The 15,526-nt window shown below is 42.0% G+C and overlaps 1 pseudogene; it reads right to left on the bottom strand.

Annotated features, from left to right (window-relative positions):
* The window catches only part of LOC137383276 (nucleotide-binding oligomerization domain-containing protein 1-like), a 28,687-nt pseudogene that overhangs the window by 12,015 nt on the left and 1,146 nt on the right, over positions 1 to 15,526 (bottom strand).

The following is a 15,526-nucleotide window of genomic DNA, read 5'->3' as shown; positions in this document are numbered from 1 at the left end:
GCTCTTCCACAGGTGCTGCAGAAAAATTTCTTTGTCGGGGCAGTTACACAGTTGGCTCTCCCCTTGCGCTTCTGTCTTTTTTCCTGCCAACTGCTAAGTCTCTTCGACTCGCCACACTTTAGCCCCGCCTTTATGGCTGCCCGCCAGCTCTGGCGATCACCGGCAACTGACTCCCACGACTTGTGGTCAATGTCACAGGACTTCATGTCACGTTTGCAGACATCTTTAAAGCGGAGACATGGACGGCCGATAGGTCTGATACCAGTGGCGAGCTCGCTGTACAATGTGTCGTTGGGGATCCTGCCATCTTCCACGCGGCTCACATGGACAAGCCATCTCAAGCGCCGCTGACTCAGTAGTGTGTATAAGCTGGGGATGTTGGCCGCCTCGAGCACTTCTGTGTTGGAGATACAGTCCTGCCACCTGATGCCAAGTATTCTCCGGAGGCAGCGAAGATGGAATGAATTGAGACGTCGCTCTTGGCTGACATACATTGTCCAGGCCTCGCTGCCATAGAGCAAGGTACTGAGACACAGGTTTGATACACTCGGACTTTTATGTTCCGTGTCAGTGCGCCATTTTCCCATACTCTCTTGGCCAGTCTGGACATAGCAGAGGAAGCCTTTCCCTTGCGCTTGTTGATTTCTGCATCTAGAGACAGGTTACTGGTGATAGTTGAGCCTAGGTAGGTGAACTGTTGAACGACTTCCAGAGCGTGGTCGCCAATATTGATGGATGGAGCATTTCTGACGTCCTGTCCCATGATGTTCGTTTTCTTGAGGCTGATGGTTAGGCAAAATTCGTTGCAGGCAGCCGCAAACCTGTCGATGAGACTCTGCAGACACTCTTCAGTGTGAGATGTTAAAGCAGCATCGTCAGCAAAGAGGAGTTCCCTGATGAGGACTTTCCGTACTTTGGACTTCGCTCTTAGATTAAAATAGGTGAATTAAATTAAAATAGGTGAATTAATTAATCTCACGTTGCCGCCTGATGTATCGCCGCGATTGTCAGCCCGGTGGCCAGCACTGCCGTGCCTTTGGATCCCCATCCTGGGAAACGAGGCACAACACTTGTGGGGAGAGGGTGGGGAGGTAAGTTTATCAGTGCTGGGGAGTGGGAGAATGGGGTCAAATTAGCGTCATGGATATTGGGGATGGAGGGAAGGATTGTAGTTGAAAGTTTGTGCAGTTTCGGGGGGGGGGTGGTGGTCAGATGGTAAAGGTAAGTGTTTTGGGGGGGGAAAGGGCACATAATTAATTGAATTGTTATTGGGGCAAGGGAGACAGGAAAAAGAGATGTATTTATTTATTTTAATTCCATTTCCATTTAAATATATAAAGTTCTTGGTAGGGCTGACAGCCCTTTACAAATGGCATCAGTGCCTGCGCACAGGCAGCTGACGCCATTGCTGGGGCTGGACAGCTCGCCCCCTCTACGTGATCGGGGGATACGGCCTGCCCCGGCTATTTAAATGAGCTGCTGCGATTGGAATTGCGGTAACTCCTTGGCGTGTGGCTTGCCCACTGATTTCGGCGGCAGGCTTATAAAATTCAGCCCACTATTTCACGTGCCACTTTCGAAACACAGATTTGTTTGACAAATCAAGGTACAATGAGATAAATTGCCAAATGAATTGTTTTGGTGATGTTGGTTGAAGAATATCTGGGTACTGCCTGTGCGGAGTTTGCAAGTTCTCCCTGTGACCGCGTGGGTTTTCGCCAGGTGCTCCGGTTTCCTCCCACAGCCAAAGACTTGCAGGTTGATAGGTAAATTGGCCATTATAAATTGCCCCTAGTGTAGGTAGGTGGTAGGGGGATTGTGGGGATGTGGTAGGAATATGGGATTAATGTAGGATTAGTATAAATGGGTGGTTGATGGTCAGCACAGACTCGGTGGGCTGAAGTGCCTGTTTCAGTGCTGTATCTCTAAATAAAATAAATAAATAGTATGATAGAAATATATTTTTAACGTATATTAATGACATTGACTTGGGCATACAGGGCATAATTTCAAAGTTCGTATATGATACAAAACTCGATATAGTAAATAATGAGGATAGTACCAGACTGGTGAAATGGGCAGACACATGGTAGATGAAAGTTAACACAGAGAAACGGGAAGTGTTACATTTTGCTAGGAAGAGTGAATGGTGCAATTTTAAAGGGGATGCAGGAACAGAGAGACCTGGGGGTGTATGTACACAATTCTTTGAAGATGACAGGACAAGATGAGAAAGCTTTATTAATAGAGAAATATAGTACAAAAGCAAGGAATTAATGCTAAACCCTTATAAACCTCTGTTTAGACCTTGGCTGGGGTATTATGTCCAATTCTGGGCACCGCACTTTAGGAAGAATGTCAAGGCCTTGGTGAGGGTGCAGAAGAGATTTACTAAAATGGTACCAGGGATGAGGGACTTCAGTTATGTAGCGAGGTTGGAGTAGCTGGGGTTGTTCCCCTTATACCAGAGAAAGTTAAGAAGAGATTTGATCATGAAAGGTTTTGACAGAGTAAATAAGGAGAAACTGTTTCCAGTGGCAGATGGGATAGTAACAAGGACACTGATTTAAGGTGATTGGCAAAGGAACAATCTTTTTTTACACAGTGAGTTGTTGTGATCTGGAATGCACTGCCTAAAAAGGTGGTAAAAACTGATTCAATAGTAACATGCAAAAGAGAATTGGATAAATATGGGGCTATGGGGGAAAAGCAAGGGAGCAAGATTAATTGGATAGATCTATTGAAGAATTGGAACAGGCACAAAGGGCTGAATGGCCTCTTTCTGTGGTCTTTCTGTGATTAATAAATGTTGATCAGGACACCAGGAAGAACTCCCCTACTCTTCAAAATAGTACCAGTGAGTGTCATCTTTTACATCCACTTGAGAGGGCAGATAGGTCAGACTTGGTTTAATGTCTCATCCAAAAGATGGCACCTCTGACTATGCAGCACTCCCTTAGTACTGCACTGAAGTGTCAGTCTAGGTTAACTGCTCAAGTGTCTGGAGTGTGGCTTGAACCCATGACCTTCTGACTCAAGAGCGCGACCACTGAGTCAAGGCTGACACCTTAAGGTGGAGCCTAATCATGTATGACAAGGGTGAATCCCAATGTCCCAAGTAATAATAGTTCAATTGGAAACATGGCATTTCCATGGGACAGGAAACACCAAAATCTGGTCATGATGCTTACCTGAGGACTGTGAGCTGACTGAAACGGGAGACCATTTCCTCCACACCATAATCATTGATGTTGTTGTTGTCCATCTCCAGTGCAAGGGGTATCCTGATGTGGTGCAAAATAAATGCAAGAGCACCACAGTCAGCAGAAGAGACACTGCAATAGTTCAGTTTTATGTAATCGGCGCAGATACCTTTTACTGCCAGTTTGGCTGCTGTTCCATTCTGCATTTCAAATATGTACCTTATAAGCCATATGAAACGTGGTAGGACATGAACCTTGCAACCATCTTCAAGAAACTAGCGAGGAAGACTTTGCAAGTGCGTTTTGATAGAGTTAGACAGGTAGGATGTCAGTACTAACTGCTTTTCCTTAACGGTTGCAGGAGTTGCAAAGTTTAGCAAGAGATCTATATTTCTGTTGCACAGCAAGCCACAAAGGGAGAGCATGGTAAATTGCAAATGTTCACTGAATGGCTGAAGGACATTTGTGGAAGAATACCTTGTAGGTCTCAAGAAAGCTAAAACCAAATTACTTAATTTGTTGGTTGGTGGTGTTGGTACATTACCAGAGTTGAATATTGTGAGAAGGTCCCGTGAACAGATCTCATCATCTTCTTCTTTGGCCTCCTTATCTAGAGAGACAATGGGTAAGTGCCTGGAGGTGGTCAGCGGTGTGTGGAGCAGCGCCTGGAGTGGCTATAAAGGCCAATTCTAGAGTGACAGGCTCTTCCACAGGTGCTGCAGAAAAATTTCTTTGTCGGGGCTGTTACACAGTTGGCTCTCCCCTTGCGCCTCTGTCTTTTTTCCTGCCAACCGCTAAGTCTCTTCGACTCGCCACACTTTAGCCCCGCCTTTATGGCTGCCCGCCAGCTCTGGCAAACGCTGGCAACTGACTCCCACGACTTGTGATCAATGTCACAGGATTTCATGTCGCGTTTGCAGACGTCTTCAAAGCGGAGACATGGACGGCCGGTGGGTCTGATACCAGTGGCGAGCTCGCTGTACAATGTGTCTTTGGGAATCCTGCCATCTTCCATGCGGCTCACATGGCCAAGCCATCTCAAGCGCCCATGACTCAGTAGTGTGTATAAGCTGGGGATGTTGGCCGCCTCGAGGACTTCTGTGTTGGAGATACGGTCCTGCCACCTGATGCCAAGTATTCTCCTCATCATCTAGAAATAATGAAAAAGCAGTAAAAAATGATTGGAGTGTTAAGTGAATATATTCATACGTCGATTGATTCCCACATCCGTTATAATGACCTACAGTTTTGACAAAGCCCAGCTGTAAATCCTCTTCTGAAATCTTCGCTGCTGCAATTTTCTCCTGGCTGAATACAAAATTTCAATGTCTTTTAGGGCTAGTTTACCTATCCGTATTAGAGCTTCCTTTTTTGTTGTGAACAAGTTTATCTGGCTTCTGGTGTTTTTCCTATTTAGATTGGCCTGAGAAGAATGGTTAAGGAAGACCTCAATCATGACCAGGTAAATATCAGTCAGTGTAACGGAATGTGATAACTGCTGGGAGCTCCACATGGACTGCAAGTGATCGTAGCATTTAAATATAATCCAGCAAAACAATGGCACTGAACATAAACTGCAGAGGTGAGGGTTTGCTTCCAGCTGGGTCAAAACCAAAGTTTGATGGGCCTCACTTTTGAAGAACTTCTACAAATACTGCAAAAAGTGTTCCTTGAAAAAGCCTTTCAGTGTCACTCGCTTTCTCACCATTCTCATTGGTAGGTCTGTGCCAGTTCTTGCTGTCAATAATTTTTTGGAACCTTTTAATAACTTTCCATGAAGAAGGTTCATCAACAAGACCACAGGATGTGTGGGGTCAAAGGGTGAAGAGATGTCAGGGATATCATTAAGGTCACAGTCCACGTTAATTTCATCAAACCCGTCCAATGTGAAGAGAACAGAAGCTGGGTGTTGTCGGATGTAACTGAATATCTCATCAGCATCTTTGTCAGGATAATAGTTGTACTTGAACATTAGGTCTCTGAGAGAGATCTTGTCTTCCTCCTTAAAACTATTGAATATTCGGCATCTAAATTTGAAGAAGAATTTAACATCAGTGCCCAGCTTCCCTTTGGACCATAAGTTCTGCAGTCTCTGGAGCAGTATGGTCTTACCAACCCCAGCATCACCAGTTACAAACACTGTTTCTGCATCTTCGTTGATGACTCCTGTGTCACTGAACAAATCCTCCAAGTGGGAAATGCTTCCTTCTGTTTCATTGACTGCATTGATTAATTCCATAAGCGTCTCAGTATAAATATCATCAAACAGAGTATCTTCCTTTTGAACATATGATGAAGTGAATCTTGTATCCCGTCGCAATTCATCTCTGAGCTTTCCAGTATACTGGCAAACTGAAAGACATGCATGATACATTAGTGAGAGGTTTTGTGACCAGTGTATCAATGATGTAATTGTAGAAAGGTTTATTTTTGTTACTAATTTCTATAGTGTTTCTTGAGCTTAAAATAATATCGTCACAATCATGAGAGAAACAATATATTAACTGTAATCCAGTGTGTAATCATATGTTTTGCCTTAATGTACAAGAAGGGCAGAGTTTGTATTAATAATCCTCACTTGATATAAAACTTTTTTTGAATATTCTGGGGATTTCATTAGGATATAATGAACAAAATGTTATGCATTTACCTATGGCATTTCTATGTCTGCAATGAGTTTCAGGTGAGGAAAAACAGAGTAGTAAAATACCCACCAATGTATTTTGATTTTGAAACAATGGCCGGAATTTTTCGTTGGGTGGGAGGCCCTGCCCACCAGCTGAAAAGTTGGGCGTGAGCCCGCCACCACCTGCCCTGGGGAATCAGCTATAAGTCTCAGCAGCGACATTGGGAGCGGTGGCCACTGCTGGGACTCCACCCGGTCATCGGAGGTAACAGGAAGGAACTCCTTCTGAAGAAGAGTCACTGACCTGAAACTCTGGTTAACTCTGCTTCTCTCTCCACAGATGCTGCCAGACCTGCTGAGTATTTCCAGCATTTCTTGTTTTTATTTCAGATTTCCAGCATCCACAGTATTTTGCTTTTATTTTAGCTAGAGGGGAGACTGGTAGCGGTCTGGGAGCAGACTACTAACTGTCTTCTCAACAGCAAGGAATAGATCCAAGTTGTTTTTAATGATAAGGGGAAAAGTACATTTCAAAATTGATACAGATTTGTGAATTCATTATTGCTGCTATTTGTATTTCTCTCCTCATGCGCTTTTATTTTTGGGCTGTGGGCATCACTGGCAAGGCCACATTCACTGGTTCTCTCTAGTTGCTTTGAGAAGGTGGCAGTGGGCCTTCTCCTTGAACCTCTGCAGTGTCTGTGGCGCCAACATGAGTGTCAGGTAGGAAATTCCAGGATATTGACCCAGCAATGATAAAGGAACAGCAATATATGTCCAAATCAGGACAGTGTGTGTTGGAGATGATGTTGTTCCACTGCATTGCTGCTCTTGGAAGGAAAGGAGATGCTGTCAAAGTAACCTTGGTGGGTTCCTGCAGTGCATCCTGTAGATTGTACACACTACAGCCATGGTGCACCAGTGATGGAGGGAGTGGATACTGAGTTTCAGCAGTACTGGAGACACCAATCAGATAAACTGCTCTGTTCTAAAACACTACTGTTATTTTTATTGTAATTAACTTTAATTCATAATCATGAATAAAATTTGTACCTTTGATGTGACAGTCACATTGACTTGGAGGGAAATATTTATGTAGGGGGGATAATTATAAATCAAATTGTTTTCTGTGCATATTCTAGGTTTTCTAAATACTGCAATCACTAGTTACAGTATTGATAATTATCTCACCATGAGATAATGGACTAATGGCTCCCAGCCACACTCACTACCTCAACAGTCATAGCAATAGATTGCCTGCTGGCAAAAAAGGTATTTGGTCATCATTGAATTAATTCTCGGCCCTGAATTGGTTGATTAATCCGTGAGCCGAATGCATTTCTGAAATACTTACTGGCATCTGTAATCAGCACTGGTTTATTCGGCAGGTGATCTGATGGGCTGTAATGAATTTCTTTTAACCAAGGGTGAAAATCTGAGTAAACCTCTTTGGCATAATGCAGGATATATAGGAAGTACTCCACACTTTCTTCTCCTTTAGCTGATATTGTATCCAGCATTTTACGAATCTAAAATTTTTTTAAGGAAGGTTTGAGCTGGTTCGCTTTTTTTTGCTCTATATGTTGCATCAATTTAATAAAGGGTTTAGTCCCAACAAAATCCTACATGAGATACATTCATATTACTAAAGGCCCTTGTCAGCGATTTAGGACTGAAATGAGGAATTTCTTCACTCAAAAGGTTGTGAATCTTGGAATTCTCTACCCCCAAAAAACTGTGGCTGCTCAGTCGTTGAGTTTGTTCAAGACAAAGATTGATAGAATATTGGATACTAAGGGAATCATGAGATATGGGGATAGTGTGGGAAGGTAGAGTTGAGGGAGAAGATCAACCATGATCTTAATAGATGACAGAGCAGGATCAAAGGGCTGAATGGCCTACTCCTGCTCCTATTTCTTATGTTCTTATGTTCAAATGGCCTTCAACCACCCCCCCCCCCTCTCTTATTTTTAAGAACTTGCTGGATTTGCTCATTAATTGTCCATTAAACTCACCACAGAAAGTTAGGCGTATACTTAACAGTACCGTTTTAACAATATGATAATTGTTAATACAGTGCCAATCAATGGCACAGAGAGGGAACAATTTAAACTGTTCAATCTCATTCCTGTGTGTAGTCAATAGTTGTTGGAGATTTTAAGAAAGTCAAATTTAATATTTTTTTCTCTCACTTTTTCTTTCATTCTCTTTTATCTCCCTTAATCTAATCTTTATTTCCTTCTCTTTATTTCTTCTTCTGTACCTGATTTGACTCTAATTCACCCATTCTTAATTGACCCTGCTTCTCAGTTGTTCACTGTTTCTTTCCAAACACTTAAATTTCAATGGTTAAGGAGATACACTAGATGCCCTGTGGCCTTTGCCACACCGTTATCAGCTCACACTTCCAGCAAGTTAGGACACAAAGATTTTCCGAGCTGAAGAGTGCAGAGAAAAGGCTCACTAACTGGGCACGCCATGAGATGCCCCACTTTAGCAAGATCTGGCCCATAGATATCAGTTGCTTGAATCACAGTTAATTGATGGCTACCTGTGAATTATGCAACATGCAGAATTGGGAACATTGCAAAATCCAATTCCACAAGGATGGTTTACTTAAAAAAAAGGACACATACAAATTCAGACCATACGATGTGATGTAAATTGTTTTCCATGCCACTTTGTTAAGATCATTGTTTCAAAGGTTTTCAAGACAACTTGAGTGTCCTTACCTATCCTATTCCTCTATGTTCTTTCGAGGCAGCCCAATGTTTCTTACACAATGCAGCAGCTTTCATCAAGTACCCACCCTACTCTCAGCATCAACATAGCCACAAACAGCCCAAAGAATTTCAGTAGTGTGTTTGAGCAAGGTGGGCTGGATTGGATCACACGCCCTGAGGGAGGAAGTTAGGTGTTTGGTAAATCACAAGAGTGCAAAATCTCCATACTGCTTCTACCTGAACTGCAAAACATTATAGCAGTGGTTCTCAAACTAGGGTCCAACGTGATGCGCGCCTCGGCTGGTTCATTTTTAGTGATGAGTATCACATTTACTTTCGGTGGGAGTGGAGAGGAGGTGGGAAGGCCAGCTGCTACTGGGATACCAAGGTGCATTCAATTTGGACTCTTGCAGTGAACAAGTGCTATTATAATGCTAGAATAAAAGCAAAATACTGCAGATGCTGGAAGTCTGAAATAGAAACAAGAAATGCTGGAAATACTCAGCAGGTTTGGCAACATCTGTGGAGAGAGAAGCAGAGTTAACGTTTCAGGTCAGTGACCCTTCATCAGAACTCTGAGTATATCCAGCATTTCCTGTTTATATTACTTGTTTGTTGGTTTGCTTCTTGTAGTTGTGGAAAAGTTGTCAGTTTGATTTACTTAATTCTTCCACTGTGTTGCAATAATGTAAATTCCTTGCATGATTAAATAACACTGAGAAACTGGACTGGGTTTGCAAAGTGAGTACTCTGTAACCAAACTGGAGGGAAGGAAACTCATATGTTTATGTGAAATTATTTTTTTTAATTAAAATAATAACCTGCTTTGATCTTGTGTAAGGTCTAAATAGGATGTGGCTACTGTTAATACTGATTTGGCCAAAAGCTGTGCCTATTGGGTGTAATCTGTGAATTGATTGTGTATGTGCGTCTTTAACACATTTAACCACATTAAAAACAGTTCAATTGTCATGCAACAGAATGTTAGGGGAATAACACTTATCCATTATCTCTAGTTTGTCTGGTCTGCCACATTATTGTTGACATCAGTGAAATAGTCCTCACATTTCTACTCCACGTAATTACCTGTTCTCTTAAAAGCATTATTAAAACACTCTTTAAATGCAGCACTTTCATGTTATGAGTATTATATATTATTATAATTAAGATGGGTAGGTATCTGCGATTTTTAATCCATTTGAAAAGGGATCCTTCAACCAAAAAAGTTGAGAACCATTGCATTATAGATTTTATCCTTGCAAACGTGGGTTGTGCCTTGAGGGAGAATCGGAAATAGTGTAACACTAGGGTGAAGTACTGACCACTAAAGATCTATTATTGATGTTGGATGTAGTGGAAGTAACTTGGGAGTTGCCTTAGGTTTCACGTAAGAATTATATCACACACAATAAATCAAGTTGGCATAAACACCTTTTGCTACAATTAATATGCTAAATGAACCTAGTGACCACACAAATTTTGAAATCCAGGCTGTTCATTGTAGGTAAATGACCTGTAATTTCTTGGCTGACTGTACCTTTTCATGTCGAGTTGTACTCTGCTGTATGAACTCTATATCTTCTGGTCTGAAGTATCCCGAATATAGCAGGTTATCCAGGATATACTCAGTGTTTTTAATTCCATTTACTAACTCCACCCGATGTACTGTGAGGAGATCAAGGTAAGAGGCAATCCGTTGTTTAAGGACTACTGTCTGCTCCATAGTGTTGTTATGTCTTGGTGAAATTCAAAATCCATTTTCCTAAAGGAAGCAAACACTAGGATGGTCAGTAATATTAATTTAGTAAATTGATCACAGACAGTTGATAAATAAAAGGGTTTTTCTCATATACAAAATGGTGATGAAGTTAGGACAGAGACTTCAGAATCTCAATCCACAGAACCACCAAGTTAGAGCCTGCAACTACAATGTGACAGTTGATATAGAAAAATTGAATGGTAATTGCTGATGTACCAATTTACAATGGTGGAGTTTGACATATCGAAAATATCATGACAATAGGAAGTAAGGATTGTGAACAGGAAGTGTATGGTCTATATCATTTTTTATATATAACTGATTTTCAATAGGATAATCTAAGTCTGCCATTTTTGTATTGCTCTTTTAAATGCAAGTTTCAGTGGGTCTTTATAAGTGTTGAGAACAGCTTTACATCTTGTTAATCATGAATACAGACCAGTTAACATAATGGTGATCTCATTCAGTTTTCTGTAGTCTGCTCTGTCTAGTTACAGACTTCTCACAATCCACACAAACTCTTTTGTCCCTTTCTTTGTTTAAAATTGTGTTGCACTAATACAGATGTTATTCAATGACTAAGCTTTTAGTCACTTATCCTAATGTCTCTTTTTTTGGCTGGGTGTCCATTGATTATAGCTTTATGAAATATCTTGGGACATTTTTCTATATTAAAGGCAATATAAATGCAAGTTACTGTTTAAAAGAAATCACCATCTTAAAAATATTATAATTCTCAGGATGTAGACATTGCTGACAAGGTTGTCATTTATTGCCTATTCTTGGTTGGCAGTGAGAAGGTGGTAATGAGTATTCCATCACTTCAGAGGGCAGTTAAGAGTCAATTACATTGGTGTGGGACAAGAGTCAACCATGTTGTTGTGAGACTGCAGTTGCGTATCGACCAAACTGGGTAATGACAGCAGGTTATCTTCCATAAGTGACATTAGTGAACCAGTTAGATTTTTACAGCAATCCAACAACTTCATGGTCACTTTTATTGACATCTGCTTTTTATTAAAAAGTACTTCCTCTGGCAAGTGGGTCAATAACTAGAGGTCTGGGATTCAAAATCATTGGAAAAAGATCTAGACGGGAGATAAGGAGAATTTTTTTCAGACAGTTGTTGGGATCTGACACACTCTACCTGAAAGGATGGTGGAAGCTGATTCCATAAATAATTGTAGATGAGTGTTGAACAGGGACTTGAGGATGAGGAATTGAGGTTTATGAACAGGAAGTGGGGATGTGGGACTAAGCATGACTGCACTTTCAAAGAGCTAGGACAAGCAAGATGAGCTGAATGGTTGCCTTCTGTGCTGTACACTTCCATGATTCTTTGATTTCCAGATTTTAAAAAATGGAATTCAAAAACTACCAAGGTAGGATTTGAACTCAGTTTCAAATTTTTAGTCCAGGCCAGTATCACTGCACTACTGTGAACATATCTCATAATTTGGAGAATTGTTTTCTTTTGTTTGAAAAAGAAAGGCTCACATTTATAAAGTGGCATTCATGTGCTCAGGACATCCCAGAACGCTTTACAGCCAATTAAATATAAGTAGACATTGTTGTAAAGTAGGAATTGATTCTTTGATACGTTTATCAAACTTTTAATATTGATCTTACAGTATATCCGTTCTGTTGGTTACTACAGTCAGACTTCTCATTTATCTTATTGATACGCTGAGAGATCCGTGGAACTACAATGGCGGCAAGAAAAATTGGGGAGAGGAGATGGCTGAAGAAAAGATCAAAGAGTTTGGCCTTCAGAAGAATTAAAGGAGAGGAGAGAGGTGATTTCTGGTAGGGATTGGCTGTATTCTGCACACTCTCCAGCACTTACACTAATGAAAATCATAACACACTCCTGCTCACACACTAGCCCAGTACAGCCATACCCCATACATTCAAACAATTCATCTGGTGCAGACGTTAGGCAAACCAACTCTGGTTGGAAATAATTCTGGAGGTATCACCACATGACAAACCATTCCCGTCTCCACACGCCCACCATTGGTCGCCGAACACGTCCATGCTTGCAGCGCTCCGCGCTCCTCCGCCAATTGAAAAGAGAACAGAGCCTTCTTTACCTGATTGGATAACTTGCCAGTCAAACCATGATTTTTCCATTCTTCAATATTTTTATAACTAATAAATGAAAGAAAATTTACAAAAATACAATTTTTTAATGTTCCTATAATTTTCTCCTGGGTTGCTTGCAACAATGTCTTGTACACTAATCTCTAGTTCCTGAAGACTCCAGAACGATCCTCAAGGGTTGGAAACTCTTGCAGTCAGACTGGTGATGAGCCAATGAAGGATTTTTAAATTAGAGATGGATCCGTCTCAGTATCACAAATATTTGGTGTGTGTAGCAGCTTCCCCTCTGTATCACCTTAATAAATTCAAAACTTCCTCTCAGAAGTGGTTGTCACAAGAGCACAACTGGGAAGGGGAAGAGAGATCTTGCTCAGTTCTGTCTTTTTAAATTGTTGCTGTCAGCAAATAGCATCTGAAAAGAGTTCTTGTTGGATGATTCTGGGTTGTGGCTACTTTCAAAACTAGATAAGCAACAACTTAAACCAACTTTCCCATGGAACACATGGGGCCTCCTTTGTGTTGTATACTGTACAAAACTGTGCATATTCTGGGTAAGAGAAGTTTGATTTTACCTCTAAAGATTAGATAGGTTAAGTAATCTGGTCCTCTCCATTCTTCCTACACTTTTTCTCCACTTCTTCTGACTCCTGTTAAGGTTTGGCTCCCATTGGTGCCAATCTCCCCTCAGTACCACCAAATTAGTTGCCTTTTCATCTGAAAGCCTGGCCAGTTAATATCAACAGCCTATTTGACCATGGAAGGCATCACAGCAGATCCAAATCCGTGTCCTCACCTGAATTTCACACTTGCCAGTATAGGTCATGAAATAATGATTTGGGACTTGACATCTGCTTAATTTTCCTTTCTCAAGCATTACAGCTGAATTTGGTAACTTAACTGGGAACTGAACGAGGAACTTCTGGTCTGAATTGTTCACTTGCACACCAGATGATGTACAGGTCTAAAGACTAGCTAGGCCATTTATAATGACACGGATTTTGAGGGGAAAATAACGGTGATGCTATTAGCGCTTGCCATTATTAAAGGGTAAATTGGACAGCAATTTCCGACAGCCGCACATGCACTACAAAAGATGGAAATCAGGAAGTTGCTGTTTGAGGTGCCCTGCTCCTCCCGAAGCTGCTGTACACCAATATCTCACATAGAGTCTCACCATTGAAATACATGGAATGGCATGAACTTGCTGTACTTGCCCATTCGTTACCCATGAAACACACCAGAAAAGGTTAGGGCTTGTCCATTTGAGTGTGAGTGAATTTTTAACAGTGTGATAAGTCTTAATTACTGCCAAACAACATCTCTGGTACTGAAAATTAACTTTTATAAATGTGGAGTCTCATTCCTTCAGATTTTTATTACTGGAAATTTAAAAAAATTAAAACATTTAAATAATGTTTTTACTACTTTGTCTCTTTTTCCCACTCTCTCTTAATTCCATGTTTCTTTCTCTCCCTCTTTTGCTTTCTGTATATTTGACATTGAAGTAAATATTCCAAATGACAGTTCTTAGTTTAGACTCTGTCAGCAGGATTTTGCCGTGGGCCTTGGAACCCTGACATTTTTTTAAACATTTTGTTGCCCATCCCTAATTGCCCTTGAACTGTTTCAAGCCATTTCAGAGTACATTTTAAGAGTCAACACACTGCTGTGGATCTGGAGTCACATGTAAACCAGATCAGGTAAGGACAGCAGATTTCCTTCCCTAAAGGACATTAGTGAACCAGATGGTTTTTGACAGCAATTGACAATGATTTCATGGTCACCATTAGACTAGATTTTTAATTCCAGGTTTGTTAATTGAGTTCAAATTTCACCATCTGCCATGGTAGGATTCAAACTCATGTCCCCAGAGCATTAGCCTGTGTTCTGGATTACCAGTCCAGTAGCATTACCACTACACCACTGCCTCCCTAAAATCGGGACCACTTGGGGGGCCTGAGCCCGAACCTGCTGGCAGCGGGAAAGGCTCAGCAATTTTACCTGAGGCAGCCTCCTAATTGGCTGCCTCTGGGCTCACCATCCAATTAAGGATAGCAGGTGGGATGTAGATGCTGCCCGCCAATCAGAGGGACAGCAGCTCTGAAGCCTCAACAGCCCCACCAGGAAAGGTGGGCGCTACTGAGGCTGGTTGGGGACCACGAGACATCTCAACATGGAGGCGCCCTCGGAAAGGCGTTAAAAAAAATTAAATTCAGAGGGGCCGAGCAGGTGGGCCCCTCGGACGGCCCATTGGGGACGTGAGTATGGCCTTCCCTGTCCGTAGTCCCTTCTGTGGGGCATGGAGCCTCCAGGTCCGCTAGCCCGCTCCAGACAGCTGCAGGAAGGCCACCTCCATGAAGCTGGAAGCCTCCCCACGCAGCAGGGGGCCCCACCTCTGGCAACATCAGCCTTATTAGGGCTTTTCATTATTTAAATTAGCTGCCCACCTTCATTCGACAGGCAGCCCATCTGCATCCAATCCCACTGCTGGGAATCTTCCCTGGTGGTGGAACTGTGTTGAGGAACCGTCCCGCGTGCCTCCCTGCTATTTTCCTGTCCCCCACACCCCCACCCATCGCCCACCCTGCCACCCTGGGGCCAGGAAAGTCCTATCCTGCCTGTTTCAGTAAGAATTCTTCAATCTGACTGGTTCAGGAGACAGACCATTACTTGCCCTGTTCACACAGGTCTGTGACTCATTGTTTTGGCTGTCTACTAACAGCAAGTTCCAGAGTAACAGCCCGTAGAAAGTCTGTGGGCAAGTGTCAGTGTAATGAATGACTGGCGCCATTCATTCACCACTCACTGCAAAATCTGGGCCAATGTCACACAAGCAAAAGTGGCACAGTTTCATGGTGCATTGAATAACACCAATATTTATACAGTGCATTATTATGTTGAAACGTCTTGGGATCACAGACATTTACAGCACAGAAAGAAGTCATTTATCCCATTGCGTCTGTGAAGCCTCTATGCTAAAGCATTGTAAAAACTATTCCCATTGCCCTGCTCTCTCCTCCTAGCTCAGTATCTTGCTCTGCTTCCAATATTTATGACTTTTCTCTTTAAAGGTGCAATGGCCTCTGTCTCATCCACTCCTTCTGGCAAAACA

Source organism: Heterodontus francisci, chromosome 2, assembly GCF_036365525.1.
Source record: "Heterodontus francisci isolate sHetFra1 chromosome 2, sHetFra1.hap1, whole genome shotgun sequence".
Taxonomy (NCBI): Eukaryota; Metazoa; Chordata; class Chondrichthyes; order Heterodontiformes; family Heterodontidae; genus Heterodontus; species Heterodontus francisci.
This window is presented reverse-complemented; position numbering and strand designations above follow the sequence as displayed.